We start from the raw sequence: 17,038 nt of genomic DNA, 5'->3' as shown, positions 1-17,038 counted from the left end.
ATTTTGTGTTGTGGTATATGAAAAATGAAAGGAGAAACTCATTTTACTTAGAGTATTTGCTTGTGCAAACTCAGAGTAGTCATTTTTTGGCTCCAGAGAACTGTAAAAAGCCTTTTCCAGACTGCTGCAACTCCTTGTCCCCAGGTGCAACCAGTAGCAAGGCGGAGGATGTGTTCCCAGTAGCACCCAAGCATGTGCTTATATGCATACGTACAGATGTTAGCCACAGAGATCAACAAAAACCTGCACAGCAAACACAAACAGCACCGAAAACCTCATCCTATTCCCCTCTCTGTCTGGCTCATCAGGAAGAAGGTCTGTTAGGGGGAAATACATATACATGTATAAACATAAATACATAAAAACATGTATAAATATAAATACATAAAAACAGGTATAAACATAAAAACATAAAATACAGGTATAAACAGTGGGCAACAGCTGGATTTAGTTTACCCAAAAGCAGCCCCTGGAGTCTATTCAGGTGTCTCTGCATGTAAGACACACACACACGTGTGCAGGCACGTGGGACTCAGGCAACCCCCAGGCCTCACGGTCTCTCCAGCAGCTGGTCAGGACCAAGCTGGTCCTTGTCAAGCTGGCCAGGTCACAGCTTGACCAAGAAAAGTGATGGAAATGGAGTTTAATAGAAGATAGGGCAGGCTGTGCTGGTCATGCATGGCCATGCAAGCATACTGACCAGCAACCTGTCCTAGTGTGACTGACTCCTTTATGCCCTTCTGCTGCTGGTGTATCCCCACACCACCCATGCATGGCTTCTTGAACCAACACAAACTTTGCTCACCTCTTTGCTTCCTCCTCTAAATATCCTTTAATAACTCTTAGGTAATTCTGAAATGCTCCTCCTGCTCAGTCCCAAGGGCAACGCAGAGAAATGCTTCTGTTGACTGGCCATGTTAGGGGCCACAAGGGGCTCATGGCTCTCCTTGTGCACTTCTGGTTGGGGCAAAGTCTCCTTTGTGCCTCATGGGGGCCCCTCACCAGCTATCATTCCCCATTACTCTTTGTGAGGGTACAGACAAGTCTTTTATCACACAACCCACACATCACGTTGCCATTTTAGTAGTTAAAAGTACGGCTATTAGTACTCAAGTTCAGAAGCTTGTTTGTGGAAACATGTTGACCAGGTTCTGCTTGCATTTAAATGGATATAAAAACACATTATCCTCAAGCAGCTTTGAGGGATTCATAGTGGATGACAAGATGACCATGAGACAGCAGTGTGCCCTGGTGGCCAAGAAGGCCAACAGGATCCTGGGGTGTATTAAGAAGAGCGTCTCCAGCAGGTCGAGGGAGGTGATCGTCCCCCTCTACTCAGCCCTGGTGAGGCCACATCTGGAGACTGTGCCCAGTTCTGGGCTCCCCAGGACAAGAGGGATGTGGAGCTGCTGGAGAGAGTCCAGCGCAGGGCTACGAGGATGATCAGGGTCCTGGAACATCTGCCCTATGAGCAAAGGCTGAGAGAGCTGGGCCTGTTCAGGCTGGAGAAGAGAAGGCTGAGGGGGGACCTGATCAGCGTGTATAAATACCTCAAGGGAGGCAGTGAGGAGGAGGGGGCAGCCTCTTTTCAGTGTTCGCCACTGGTAGGACTAGAGGAAATGGCCACAAGCTGAGGCACCAAAATTTCCACAGGAACTTAGGGAAAAATTTCTTGACAGTGAGGGTGACAGAGCCCTGGCACAGGCTGCCCAGAGAGGTTGTGGAATCTCCTTCTCTGGAGCTCTTTAAAACCCTCTTGGATGCAGCCTTGTGCCACGTGCTCTAGGTGACCCTGCGTGAGCCGGGGGGTTGGATGAGATGACCTCTGAGGTCCCTTCCAACCTTCGGCATTCTATGATTCTATGATTCTATGATTCTATGATTCTATGATAGTGATATGGCTGTAAATGAATCATTAACTCCAATGCTTTTTTTTTCTGGTAAGAGGAGAAAAGGAGTGTGAGCCCCTGCCCTGTCACACGGCACCAAGGGGTACTTTATTCATGGGGAGTGTCGTGCAGGCCGGCGTGCCCCACCAGAGGCAGGCCCAAGCACCCACAGCGTGGCAGTGTAATGGGCAGTGCAAGCAGTGTGTGGGGCACGTGTGTGACCACAGCGTATCACATATCATAGGAGGAGCTCTGGCTATAGCCCTGTTTCATTGACTTTCCTTGGCTAACAGTGCTACTAAAACTAGTCAGCAAGTTGCAAGTGCCTTGGTCAGCAGTGCTGGGCTCTGCAAGGCAGAAAGCAGAGGCGTTAGAGCAAGGGACATGGAAAGAGGGCAGAAGTGTGAGCCACACTTCCCCATCTTCATATGGCTGAGAGGACCCTTAATTCCGATGATCTCTTTAGTTAATTCATAGAATTGGAGAGCAATAACAATTTCTTTGGTCCAGAGAAAAGGGAAAGCAGCGATGCACTATAAACTGCCTGAAGTGCTTATTTCAACTTGGTATGAAGGAACTGCTAGCCTTCACAGGCAATACTTCGCCCAATTAGGAGTATGATTTGTTCTGGGTAAGGATTTAATTATCAAATAAAATGTTCTTGTAACTGCCTGTGTGTTGGGTGGAAGGGGTATTATTCCATTTGTTTTTAAGAAGCTGCATTTTTTACAAGCAACAACTTGGTGGTTTTCTTTTTATTCAGGACTGAGTGCACAAAAGCAAATGCTTAAACAAACCCAGAATTTATGAATATGCATAAGCGAAAATATATAATTTGACCTGCTGACTAATGAGGGAAGCCTTTCTATAACGTTATCAAGCATTCTGGAAGCTTGCAATGTATAAAATGAAAAAGAGAGAGTTTTAGGCAACTAGCTGCTGTGTCATATTTGCTCCTTACTACCTTTCGTTGTGTTATGACAGAGTGTTTGTCACCAGCAGTTTCTTGGGCTGCTCAATTTAAGGGAGTTCATGACGCCTTGAACAAGGTACGGATTCTGACAGTTAAATTCCAGGATTTCATTACTAAATAAGGATCAAATGTAACAAGAGCTTTCCAAAATTGTGTTTGCCAAGAGGCAGGCATCCTCACCAGTGCCTAAAGGGAGCAGGCTTAACTCTTGTTTCAGGACACCAGTCCCGTTAGATCAGTAATTTACCTTTCATTTGGGGAACTAAAACATACCATGACTATGACCATAAAAGTGGTCACCAGTAATTGATAAATGTGGCCATCCAGGCAGCTGCGCTCTGGGAACATACCCTTGGCTTGGCAAAAGGGGCATGAGGTGGAAGTCTAGAAGCTTTGCTAGTAGCCTGGAACAATCTCTTTATTAAGCTACCAAACAGGGCTATATGAAGGGCTGTCCTCATTTGGAGTTAGAGGACAGATAGAAAGGCATGCAAGAGACCCCAAATGGGAAATTCTGGGAATGCTACTTAAAGACTACCTGTATTTCAGTCTTGTAGCTATTTACCATCCTATATTGACGTTGTGGGTCAGCCTTATGGACAGGGGAGGAGTAGCTGGAATGATTTATACATAGATAGTGAAAATCTATGTATAGATAGTGAAAGCAGGATCCACTGCTTGAAACAGGCATAGAGATTTTCGGTGTAGATCATGTAGATTTTCAGTGTGGAATATGTGGTGGTATATAGCAAGACTGCAAGCCCAAATGCATGGATTGTATAAGCTTGAGTTATAACTGTAACCCAATTTTGTTGTTCTTGGATATAATACCTCCTCATTCCATAACTCGTGGGGTTAAAACTTTCCACCCATCCACAGAGCTCAGAAAGAGATGGCATCATTTATCACGGCGCAAGGAAGCACCCTGACAGTTCTATTTTGTTACCTCATTATCTGATCACAGTTGTGCCACTTCACATTAATTGTGTCTATGTCAGCTTGAATTAGTTCTGCAGGTAAGAATTTACAGCATCAAAGACACTGACACTATTCTGTTGCCAGCCACCAGCCTCGATCTGTCACCTTTGCCATCCCTGGACAGGATGCAATTGCTAGAGCAGAAGCCTGGCTTCAGCTAGGTCAAGCGTAGAGTCATCCAAGCAAATTGACTGGCTCGTAATTTATCTTTGGGAAGTGATTTGCTTTCAGGAAAGAAATTTCTCCCTGTAGCTTGCTCATGCATGTCTGTCCTTTCTTCTCATTCCCTTGCCTTCTAGTAAGATCTAGAGAGCATTTTTCTTCTGCTTGTTTTCTATTGTCCTGAATATTTAGAAATGGTGCTTTATGAGCAATACTTTGAATAGACCAATTTTAAAGAGCTAGCCCTTTTCAGCTAACAGAAATATTCTACTGGTAGAGCAGAAGGAAAATACTGAACGAGATTTCATTCTGAGGTCAGTCCTGCTTACTGGAAAGCAGAGAACAGACAGTAGTTCCTATGCCTCAGTCCTGTGAGAAGTTATGCTGCAAGGAAAGTCCTGCTGAATTACTGTACTTGGATTTTTTTTTCTCCTCTCTCAGACACATCCACTTTCAAGGACACCATTTAAGAGGTACTTGATTGAAAGTTATGAAAACCAAGCCTGGTTTCTATAGAAGTGACACAGCAGAAACAGATGCAGCTAATCTTTCAGCAAACAACTTATGTGCTTTACTCTGAGTTTGAGCTGAACTCAAAGGCCCTTAAAGGGTACATAAATAAAAACAAACAAACAAACAAACAAACAAAAAAAACCTTTCTTTCCAGACAGCTTTGCTCTCAACCCACCTTTTTTTTTTCTGCCTGTAGATCCTGTAGGTCAGGATCTACAACCACGGGCCTAAGAAAGAGCCACCTAAAAGCAACACCAGGAAATAGAGGACTCTCCTTAGGGACAGGGGCATCCCAGGGGAATCCCAGGGGGACATTAAGGTCTTCTGGTGTCCCCACACCCATCCTTCCTGCACCACCGCAGACTTGTCCCAGAGGGGACTTGTTGTAAAGTGCCCCCATAGGCACAGGCTTGGTCTGGACCGCCCTGGGACTATTTTTGGTGGATGCAATGTGGGGCTAGGGGAGGGACTCCAAGGCGAAACAGGACAGAGGCTACCACAGGGTCACAGGGCCAGTGTAGGGACATGCGGCCAGGACAAGACCACCCAAAGCAGACAGGGGGGCAGCCAAGCCAGGGTCAAGGAGCCCCAGAGACAGGGATTAAGCAGAGGGCAGGAGGGGGACTGTGTGGGGTGTCAGGTCACTGAGGTTGGAGCCCTCAGCCCCAAACAGCCCCAGTCGCCTGCCCAGGAGGTGACAACAAGCCAGAAGGTGACTGCACAGCAGCCACCAGCCACCAAGGCACAGCAAGCAATGACCTGGGTACCCCCAGGGGCCATCAAGCCCCAGGCCCAGGGACTCTGCTTAAATGGGAGCCCTAGGTAGGGGGCAGGGGGTTCCAAGTGGGGCTTGTCAGGGCAATTAAGGTCTCTTAGTGCCTTCACAGCCCTGAAGGAAATCAGTTCAGTTTAGGCGTTCTCTGTATAAAGCCCCTTTTTTTTTTCTTTTTTTTTTAAGTGATAAAAAAGTGAAAAAAAATGCTATATGTGTTTTCTATCAGTTTCCAATGATTACTTGCATACAGCAATTGTTTTAGAAAGCCCTTCCTAAAGAATTTAGTCACTTGCACCTTGGTTTCTTGCTAAGATGTCTAACAAAGAACGTATGAATATTGTCCTATAACTTGTTCCCTATCTGTGAACTCTTGTTCTGAAAGAAAAGGTAACTCACGTGTTTGTCAGTGTTGTGAATAGTACTAAAGTAGGTGTTTCAGACATCTTATTTCTCTGCATCAGTTTTAGCTGCCTCATCTGCTGATGAGGCCAGACAGCTCAGGAGAATGAGTGTATCCCTAAAATGTGCATAAGGGGTTCGTCAGTGATGTGGTCACGTATGAATAATCCTCTCTGGGGTGATTTTCATGTATTATAAGATTGATAAGATTTAACCTTTTTTTTCTTTTTCTTTTTTTCAGGCTTGTTTTGTTTCTTGGCTAGTTGTAGAGGTACAAGATAAGGGAAAAAAAAGTCTATATATGCTGTGTGTTACCTGTATCTAAAAAAGAATAATTTAAAACATAACTATCTTTTGATTCTCTTTTTTTTTTTTTTTTTTGCAAGTCTGTGATGTTGACAGTGGCCTTGCCAGTAATAAGTTTTGATAGCTGAAACAAATAACATTTGGCGACATTTATAGGTTAATATTTCTCTTAATGTAGTCTTGTCATGGAGCTAAATGTGTTTATTGACAAATGAAACCATCAAACAGAGAACAGAAACTTCTTTTGTGAACTCCTTTATTTTTCTATCATTTCTCCAGGGGGTTGTGATGAACAGTTGTCTGGCATATTGCATGTTAGTTTTATTTGTTTCCTTGCTTTCACAGATGCCTTGCCATTGCAATTTTCATTCACTACATCATTTCTGTATAATATTTCAGAATTCTAAAATCTTAATTTCATTACATTTCTGGCTTCATATAATGATGTAGAATGATAGGTTCTGTAATGTAGATAAATATGGGTATTTATAAAATGTTGACTGTAGATTTTCTGTAAGTTTAAAAAAAAGGCAGTGCAAAAGAAATAAAAATACAGTTTACTTCATAAGAATGATCACACGGTGTTGTATCAAATACTATTCTAGCCTAGTCAACATCAATGTCTGATTACAAACATTAAGAGAAAGAACATAGACAGACCTTTCGCTGGGATCCTCTTCCAGATTCTCACGTTCTTTGGTTAAAAAACATCCAGAGCAGAAATTTCCATGTAAACCAAGGTATTTCATAGCCTCATAACTATAAAATAGGTTTATCTCAAATACACTTATTTAATCAGTTCTGAACATATCTACTTTTCAGGGTTCAGTAGTGGAGTACAGTGGAGTACTGTGTTCAGTTCTGGGCACCCCAGTATAGGAGAGACGTGGAGCTTCTGGAGAGGGTCCAGAGAAGGGCAACCAGGATGATTAAGGGAATGGAACATCTCTCGTATGAAGAGAGGCTGAGCGAGCTGGGCCTGTTTTCTCTGGAGAAGAGGCGGCTCAGAGGGGATATGATTAATATGTATAAGTTCAGGAAGGGAGAATGCAGGGAGGAAGGGGACAGGCTGTTCTCACTGGTGGCCAGCGATAGGACGAGGGGTAATGGCCACAAACTGAAACACAAGAAGTTCCGTCTCCAGGTGAGGAGGAACTTCTTTACTGTTAGGGTGACAGAGCAGTGGAACAGGCTGCCCAGGGAGGTTGTGGAGTCTCCTTCTCTGGAGGTCTTCAAAACCCGCCTGGATGCCACCCTGTGCCACATGCTCTAGGTGTGCCTGCTTGAGCAGGAAGGTTGGACTAGATGATCTGTAGAGGTCCCTTCCAACCTTAAATATTCTGAAAATTCTGAAAGTTTGCAGTGCTCTGTGTCAGTTACTTTCATGGTGACAATACTCTGCTTTTTTTGGCGGTGACTTTCTTTTCCTCTGCGTGGAAGTGGTAAACCTGTTTCAACACATCATAATGGAGGATTTTTTATATACTGGTCTAAAAAGTTTTTGTCCTGATATGAAGAATTTATAGGAATATTCTTTAGTGAATGGATTCTGTTCACAGAATCATTGCAGGACCTTAAAGCCTCACATCTTGAACTCCATAAGACAAATCTATTATTATCCAGTTCTGCATGGTCTGATACCTCTGTGTTTCCTTATCAATCATATCTATTTTGCAACAAGTATCTCCAGACAAATACAAAATTTGAATATATACTGAAATACTGAATTCAAACCAGACCAAACTGATATTGCTAGTTAGAAGGAAGTGCTCTTGCAGTCTTAAGTAGATATGTAAGTCTTCATTTTACTCTCCCACATTCTGAAGATATTTGTTTTTTTCTACCTGAGGGCTGATCTTCCTTCTCTAAGATTTCCTCTAGCAATGGGAAAATGCTGAGCAATAGAGAAAGTTCTTTAACATGGGAGATGAGATGCTTGCAAGTTGTCGTATACAAATCAAACCTTGTTCTTGAAGCAGAATAGAATAATCCCAGAAATAATCCCCTGTGGAACAAACCAGACTTGAATAAAGTGCATAGTCACTTCTTCTTTTCACATGTGCAGACCAAGAAATGACTCAACAGACGTGGTGATCCAGAGGTCATTGTGAGAGATAGATTCTGGTATATTCATTAGTTCTTCAGAACAATGGGCGCAGAATATCTAATAGCCTAAATATCGATTAAAGGAAACCCTTGCTGGTTTTGCTTTCCTGGATTTGCATTGGCTGTACAATTTATTTGTCACATCTCTCGTCCTAAGTGTAGAGGTCATGATAGACAGATTGTATTCCCTGACACACAAAATAAAACACTACTGCAAATCTATTGCTTTTAAAATGTTTTACTAAGTTACAGAAGTAATGATTCCACCAAAAAAAAACACTGAGACTCCAAAAAATACAGCAAAAAAATTATAAAACTCTCTAGAGATATCCTGATTTATTCATTATAATGGGGCTATTTTAGAATGGTATGCCTTAAAATTATCCTCAGCTACTGCATATTTCCCTTAGAAAGCCAAGTAAGTCCTCCTTAAAGTAGTCTGCAACTTCTGCTTTTAACACTGAGATTCGTAAGATGTTTGATGTTAATGGCTAGATGTTGCTTCCCTTACTTACAGTAATTACAGTGATACTACATGAGGTTGTCATTAATTCCAGTGTAAGTATTGATAGGAACAGATATGGTAGTTCTGACTTGAAGGTGACTGAAGGTCATTGCCTGTCTTCAAACTGTTCAACCTGATATGAAGGAATAGGACAGCTTTCTCTTGGTGTTTATTTGTTGGAAGACTGTTTTGGGGGGTCTGGAATTGTAGATTTGAGTTCTCTTGAGACTGATCTGTGAATAGCATTGAAATAGAGTAAAAATTATTGCATGTTAAATGCAGTTTTTCATAAAACTCTGCAACAATCACCATAGCAATCTCTATTTCATTTTGTGAGCAGATATTGTCAGTAAACAACTACCCACCAAAATACCAGTGATACTCAAAGAAAAGGAATATTTCTCAGCCTCTGGACTCAGCTTCCATCTGCACAACTTTCTACCTTTTTTTTTCTTTTTTTTTCTTCTTTTTTTTTTTTTTTTTTATTTTTCTTCCCTAAGATTAGATTTATGAATCATTTGCAGAGGGAGAAACTCTTTTGCGATGTTTTTGACATTAGTCCCTTTTGATGATTCATTTTAACACAGTTGCTGTCATTTAACTCTCCTGGTGCATCAAAGGCTCAACTTGATCACAAGTTTTTGGAATGTGACTTTTTTTTCCCATTAGCAAGAAGCTATCAGAAATGGTTTCTCCTCTATCATATAATTTATCTGAAAAGGTCAGCATGGCCCTATCTTCTGGACAGAATTCATAAATTATAAACATGTTGTCACAGTTTAAAATCAAAGCTTTGACAGGATAACCATGACCTTAACAATCACCTTATTGTGATCAGAAATTTTAGCCTTAAAGAAGTAAGACTAATAAGAACATTACCTTTGAAAATCCATGTTTACCAAGTACCTTTCAAGTTACATCCATTTTGGCATTTAACAGCATTTAAAAGTATTCTTAAGTACATAATTTTGATTTATTGGTGGCAAAAATAGGGACTGGGCAAGAACTGTAAATCAGCACAGTTCCTTTGACTTTAAGCCATCTTAGTTTACAAAGTTGAGATTATTTCTCATCCAAAATGATTTGTAAGTTCCCTTTCCCCCCTTTTTTTTTTCATTTATCTATTTACTATTTTTTACATTTTTGAGACATGAAGGCACCGAATAACACATCTTTTGCAGCCTGATATTGAGAGTATAAGCTTCTTTAGGTGTTGTACCTTTTAAAGTTATCACAAATAAAGGAACGAGAATCCGCTTTTCTAGTCTCTTGCATATATCTCTTGCCTTTTCCCTTTAAAGTATCTTTCAGCAGATCAATATGCTATTTAAAATTCTCTAGTATTTCTTGTTGGGCATTTCTTTTGACACAACAAGCAGTGTCCTTTCTAGTATAACAGGCTGTAGGTAATTAAGAAAAATGCATGCCTTAAATCAACAGCAAGACTTTCATTGGGCAATGGACATCCTGGAGCTCTTGGTAAGAAATGCATCTTCAAGGGAGGAATCCATCACATTTTGGAAAGGACAAATTAGATTTTACAGATACGTTCATTCTTGGTCAATTTAAACTGCATATAATCATATATAACTTTCATATGTGATTGTGTAAGTATTTTTGAAATAATTTGTCAAAAAAAAAGGCCATATAGCCAGATAATGCTGCTGATAAATGACACTTATTGATATTTGTTCTGAACATCTGGAGAGTATGGAAAAAATCAGATAAATTTAATGATGATTTATAACTTCTTTTATAGCCCTGATGATTTTAGTTTCAAGTATATCTTTGGTAATGAAGGGTGACTCCAAGATAATAGATAATCAATATTAGAATCTCAATGATGAAAAACTCCTTACATCCCAGAAGCTTTTGACCCCATCAGATTGGTTGAAAATCTCAGGCAGGGAAGAGATTTCCTTGCACTCTTTGCATGTGCATATGTGTCAGTATGTATGCACATGTTAGTATTGTGAAAGGATATCCATGTTCTGGTTGGTCAGCAAAAGGTATTGAATATGCATGTTGCCTGGATGAAAGGAAAGGAATTTGGTAAAAAAAAAGATAGAATCACACAGGAACTCAACAAGAGTGTAAAAAGTGTGTGCATCAGGGAGGAAGGTCAAGGAGAGAACAAGGTTTTAGCTGGGGCAGAACTGAATGCAGAATGGGGAGAAGCACAGACTTATGAGCAAAACATATAGGGAATTTTGTTCTGTTTAGCAAAACTTTCTATGATTATTTGGATTTCTTTTTGTGTGTGTGTGCTTTAAGGACATTTTTTTTTTCTGACATCCTGCGTTGAATGGGTAGATTTGTTATTTTCTTAAATAATTTGCCAGCCTTAATGCAAAGTCCGTTTTTGAGAGGTGCTAGGCATCCACAACTCCTCTGAATTTTGATTTGGACTTCAGCGGTATCCGGAATTTTTCAGCTCAGTTTGTCCTTCTAGCAGGAAGCAAAGCCAATTAGGCTTTGTCATTGCTCACTTTCTCATTGAATGCCTGAATAAAGCTGTTGTGAGCATTGACACTTCAGATGTGGATAGTTAATACTACTGTCAAGTAATTAAAAGCACAGGGTCTCAGTCTATATCTCAATGGGGAAGACATTTCATTTTGAATTCTTGGTCACAGTGACCACGGTCCATTATTGTGCTTTATGGCAAGATTTAGAACATCTTCCCTTTAGAGAGAATCAGCTCCTGGAGTGGAATGGAACAAAAGTTCGACGTGTGCTAAGAATGTGTGAAGTTTATATGCAATGATAGTTCCTAAGGTGCATTGAGCACAGAAATAATTAGCTTTGAGGAAGTTCATTGCTTATTTTGTAATGCTGGTTTATAATAGTCTATAAATATTGCTTTGTTTGTAATTATATCGGGTAAACTCTCTCAAAAGTTAATGCATAGGTTATGTCAAATTAGTTGTATGTTCTAAGAATCTCTTGCTTTTTGAAAAGAATTAGTGGAAGTAATATCAGCAAATACTGATTGTTCATTGTGAAAGAAGAACTCTGTTACAATACCTTTATATAATTAATTGTTAGGTTTACAATTCGCTTTCACCCATGATAGAAGATGGCCACTCACTAGTGCTTCCTTTTGCATCCTAAGAGCACAGGTTGACAGCAGGAACTGCATTTCTATGACATAAAGATGCAATGGCAGCAGGCTACTCCCTTCGGTTCTCGAATTTTAAGATTCAAAGTTTGTGTAGATTCATTCCCAGTATTAATGACAGTCACTTACCTAACATGTTCACAGTGTAAGGTAAAGATGATGCAGGTATACAAATATCACTAAAATTGAGCGAATTTCTCCTGCAGGAATTGCTGAGACAACTGAAGCCCAGCATAAGACTTCAGAATATAGTGCTATTTCTTTATCTGACCTGAAACACTGCAACGTTGAGGGGAAAATGGGGTTATCACTTCTAAAGGTCTTAATCTGCAATAAAATAAATGTACTTAATTTGCAAAAAAAATCTACTTAAATTACAAATACGACAGATATCACCAAGAACTAGAAAAGAACCTGTGCCGTTTCAACTTTGTATTTCCTCTGGAAGTTACTTCTGTTTATTAAATTTTCATAGTGGACCAAGTATATTCCCTGAAACAAAAAAGGGCAAAACTATTTTTATCAAGAATGACTGACTAATTTTTCACTCGCTTGGCCTGAGTCAGAAAGTTATACTCTGCTTGCCTGCTGATAATGCAAAACCCATTTTGCAGAAGTTTAGATCTCAGCATATGGGACTTGAGCAGTTTAGTTTTAAGGACTGCCTTAAGTATTTGTCTGGAGAAACTTTTTGCCTTTATCATGTGGGCTGCTTCTTTTCCTGTTATTTTCCCCAACCTATTATATCTGGAATTACATTCCTAATAATATAGAACTTTTTATGTTTCATCTTCACTATTTATGTTTGCAGAATAACAAGTGCTTGGTGGCATTGTAGATATTTAGAACCCTGTCCAGTTGGAGGCTCCATTCTTTTTTTTTTTTTTTCTGGTTTCCAAAGCTTTGGTCTACGTGAGTGCATTTCTTTGCCTCATGAGTTCAATTGTTCATGAGTTTGCTTTTCTAAATCTCCTGCATGTTTCTTCCATTCTCTAATTTTTCATCTCTCCCCAGGGTATTCAGCTGAACAGCCTCTTAGGTTCTTCTGTTCTGCAAAACTATGTGCTGAAGAATTATATTAAGATTGTCAGTACCAGCTTTGTTTACTTCCTTCATTCCCTTTGCTCTTTCTTCCCTACTTCTCTTGGTCTAGCTCACTTGCTTTTCATATAATCTTTTTTTCCTAATAAAGTACTGTAGCTAATAGCTATTAACATTGCATTGACTAACATTTCACCCCTCTTGTCTGTCTTTCTACAATTTGAGCTACAAACAATAATAATTTTAAGGTTTATTTTCATTCCTCACATCTCACATAAATAATGCATGCTGTGGTATTGAGTTACAGGACTCTTTAGTGCACTTCACCACTCTGTTTTCATTTGCCAAGGCTTTTATTCTCATGGTGTTTTGCTATCTTTTAGATATTTTAAAAAACAAATGACTGTCCCTGTGATAATTATATTACCCAGTGGCTTAAGGCATTTCACAATAGTAAAAACATTATTTCTTGCCCTTTCTTCCCCAGGTCAGCCATTCCTTAATTTTGCTGGTTCCTGTTCACCTGAAACCTGTAGCCATCAGAGCCACAAATGTTAGTAGAGTTACTGCTTACACTGTACTTAATACAGCTGGGTTGGTTGACACAATAGAGGATAGTGGAGAAGTTCTGTACAAGAGCAGGGACTGATATAAAGGAGAAAGTCGTGTGTATATCTGTCAGAGAATGCTCACCATATACTTGTATTTGTTTAATCTTGCTAGCATGGATGCTACCACAGGTAGTGAGAGTAGAAATGTAGATTTTAGGATGTTTTGGCCACCAGACTATGGGTCCGGGATCCTTGAATTTGTCTTTCTGATATCATTGCAAAGTTGCTGACCATGATCCATAGCAAACATTGCAAAGTTGGTGACCCTGCACAGAGTGGTTCATCGCCCAGGGTAAGAGGGTGGCCCTCTGTCCCATTGTGGGTAACCAGTTTCTCTGCCTTCACATCCAGTCTCTCCACCTCAGAGGTGATTTCAGGGAGAAAGTTTTTTCCTGCTCCCTGAGCAGTTTGTCTCGGTATTCTCCATTTTCCCGTTTTCATGGTTTAGGAATGCTCTTCTGCCTGACAAGGATCAGCGATGGCATTTACTGCGATGCGATTTATTTGACGTACATACATGCATACACACACACACAGTCACAAACACACATAAGCTAAGAAGGCAAAGAAATATATATGAAGGTATACATGTATGCCAAATAGCAGCAACTCCCATATCTGATGACCATATCTATATTTACGTATGTATGAGCCCATTCATGGTCTCAGTATCTCTCTCTGTAATGCTTACAGTTAAGCATAGACCTTTGCCTGACTCTGTTGCTTATAGAAGTTGAACCTTTTTGTTTTCTGACATACCATGGAGGAACTACTTGGCTCTTCTGCACATTATGCTAGTGAGGGCTTTCTTTATTAATTGTAAATGTTGTAGTCTGCTGCCCGATTTGTGGAGTCTTTTACTGATGCCTGGAAGAGACACTGGGGTGAATGTAGTTCTGTAGCCCTCTCCTTCCTTTGGCATTCACCGCATGTTACTGCTTCCCTTCAAGGGCAAACAAACTTGGCCACGTGCCCGAGCTTGCAGGAGCTTTCTCGCTAAAAGTTTTCTTTGAAAGAGAGAAGAGCAGCTTGAGCACTGAACCTGGCCCTCGCTCTGCTGGAGAGAGGGGACTTGGGAGGGAGGAGGCAAGAAGCACTCCTGGGAAGCTGGGGTAGTCAGTGCGCGGTGCGGGGCTGCTCTCAGATGACACAGCTCTAGCCTGTCTCCCGGCTGCCACCTGGAGCAAGGGTGAGTGTGGACAGATATCCATAGTCTGCAGCATGATGGTGAGGGACTGGCCCTGTGCTGGTCATGTGGGGAGGCAAGGGAGGATGGGACTGGTGCTGGTAGTAGCCATAGGATGATGGCGTGGTGTTCCTCTTGCCATCAAAGGTGGCTTCCACATCCTTGTCATTGTATAGACTTGGAGCGATCCTTTTCTGTCTGGTTATGGCCAAGTTTTTGAGACAATTGAGGTTGTACCTCAGCATCAGTAATGCCTCACCTGTAAACTAGTAAAATTATTTTTCCTGAGGAGTAGAAGTTTTATTTTGTCGTGTGGCTTCAGCTGCATGACTATTTAAGTGGGCAGCCAGTTTGGCTACTTGTATTTCCTTCTGAGGCAGCAGCGTCCAACTGCAGCAGAGTCCTGCACCAGGTGGCCATAATTTACATCCCACATGTAGCATGTTTGGGTTGAGATACAGCATAGTCAGGGAGTTGCTGTCAGCCTCTAGAGCAATGTGGGCACCCATCAAGCTGGAGGTACAGGAGAATATGGACCATGCTGGCACTGGGAAACCGGAAGTTTGGAAGTATTGGGGAATCTGTAGATATTGGGAGGATGGAGGATAAAGTGAGAAGGAACAAGGACATTGTATGGTCCTCTAGTGAGATAGAGAGGAAAGGATCTTCACAATGGAGCTGAAGCAAGAATCTTGTGGCTAAAGAAAAAATCTTGACTTCTGATGTCTTCTTGAGGCTGTGTAGGAAGAGGAGAGAATACAAGAGAAACAGGATGTCAGGTTGTGTTTCATTTGCTGCTGCCTCTTTGTCACTGAGTCATCACCCCATGTCCAGTTTGATCACACTCGTGTTGTCTAGAGGCGTGTGTGGAGGAGACCAGTGGGCCCTACTGTTGTTCAAGACCGACCTCCCCCTTTGCTGTAATGTCAGGGAAGAAAACGGAGATCAGAAGGAGCAGAGATGCTGAAAGCTGCCCAACTACTGTGTTTCATCACAGATGTCCTACCCAGGAGGTGTATGTTTGTGTTCCCAGTTTTATTTGGTGCATTTCTATTCAGAATGACTTCTAGTTCAAAAAAGATTGCTGAGACTAATCTCTTCCTTGGTTGTCTTTTCAAAGGAAAGAGTGAGAGCACTGGATCACCATAGCGGAGTCAGAAAGAAGAGGCTACAGTAAATTCAAGAGGTGGAGATCAAAACTCTTAGCAATTTTTAAAGGAAAAGTTACATACTGGCAACCAGAGGAAGGCTGAGGTTGCTAAAAGAATTTGTCATGTGCCCTTACTACTAGTTGTTGCAAATTAGAGGAAAGTTAAGTGCAGTGGTACTGTTCTGAGATAATGCCCTCTAATACACTGAAAACAAGCAGCATTACACAAAAGGCGTGGAGAAAGGACACAGGCTTTAAGAGTGAATATATGATTGGACTGACACAAGTAAGTATGAAAAGACTAAGGCATTAAATGAGTTAATTAATAGTGGATGTACAGGCAGTCAGAGAAAAGGGTCTGTAAATAATGCAGAGGCCTGAGAAGGTTGAGAAAATTTCAGGTGTGCTACGTCATGGGAAAGACTAGTACATCACAGAAGAAGTTGAGACATTTGGTATTTCTTTTGCTTCGTTAGATTGACTGGATTTACTGGAGAACTGATCTTGCTCTGATTTGTGGATTTGTTTTTGTAACTGCAGGGAACTCAGGAGGGAGAGAACTAGAGACTTTATTCCTGTCCAACTGTTTATGCACTAAGCAGTTTAAGTATTATCGTGAAATATATGTGCACCACTTAAGTATGGGGATTGACTGAACAATTTTTAGATGGATATCTCTGTGTACTGGTCTGCCAGGACCTATTATTTCCAGCATTTGAACGGCCTTGCTAAGATTAGGTGTTTAAAAAGCTTTTCCAGAAAAGAAGTCTGCTTTTAACTATTTACATACCTCCCTAGAGCGAGAAGAGAGAAAGGCTCCTACTTTCACCTATAGCTCTTTGGGGAATGACACACCTGTAGTAATGAGGGTTGCAAAGCTTATATATACTTATGGATAATGTCCATGCCTTATGTTATGCATGTGAACTTAGGCTTTTTTTAGGACTCAACTTGTATTTAAGCCTCGCCTGGTGTGTGATGTACATTACTTTCTGTTAATCCACATCGCTAAATCCAGTGTTGCTTTGAAAAGCTATTCTGGCTAAGTCTTTAGGCTCCTATAGATTTTAGCACCAAACACTCTATTTGCAAAGAGGAAATCCACAACACTCCAACTGGTGTCAATACCACATCATGATGTCCAAATGAAATAACTTTCTCAGCAGGTTAGCGGATAAGCATTGTATTTATATTTCTAATTCTTGCCCACTTCTAGCTGCAGCGAAATAATCAACAAAGTTCATTTATGAGCCGTGTGTATTAGGTTTCAAAGTTAACGAAGTTAGATGACAATAAGGCAAGTTCACCCTTTAAGTCTCCAGC

The sequence above is a fragment of the Nothoprocta perdicaria genome, unplaced genomic scaffold (assembly GCF_003342845.1).
Source record: "Nothoprocta perdicaria isolate Ctin4 unplaced genomic scaffold, notPer1 scaffold_167, whole genome shotgun sequence".
Classification (NCBI taxonomy): domain Eukaryota; kingdom Metazoa; phylum Chordata; class Aves; order Tinamiformes; family Tinamidae; genus Nothoprocta; species Nothoprocta perdicaria.
The sequence above is the reverse complement of the archived record's forward strand: the minus strand, read 5'-3'. Positions refer to the sequence as shown.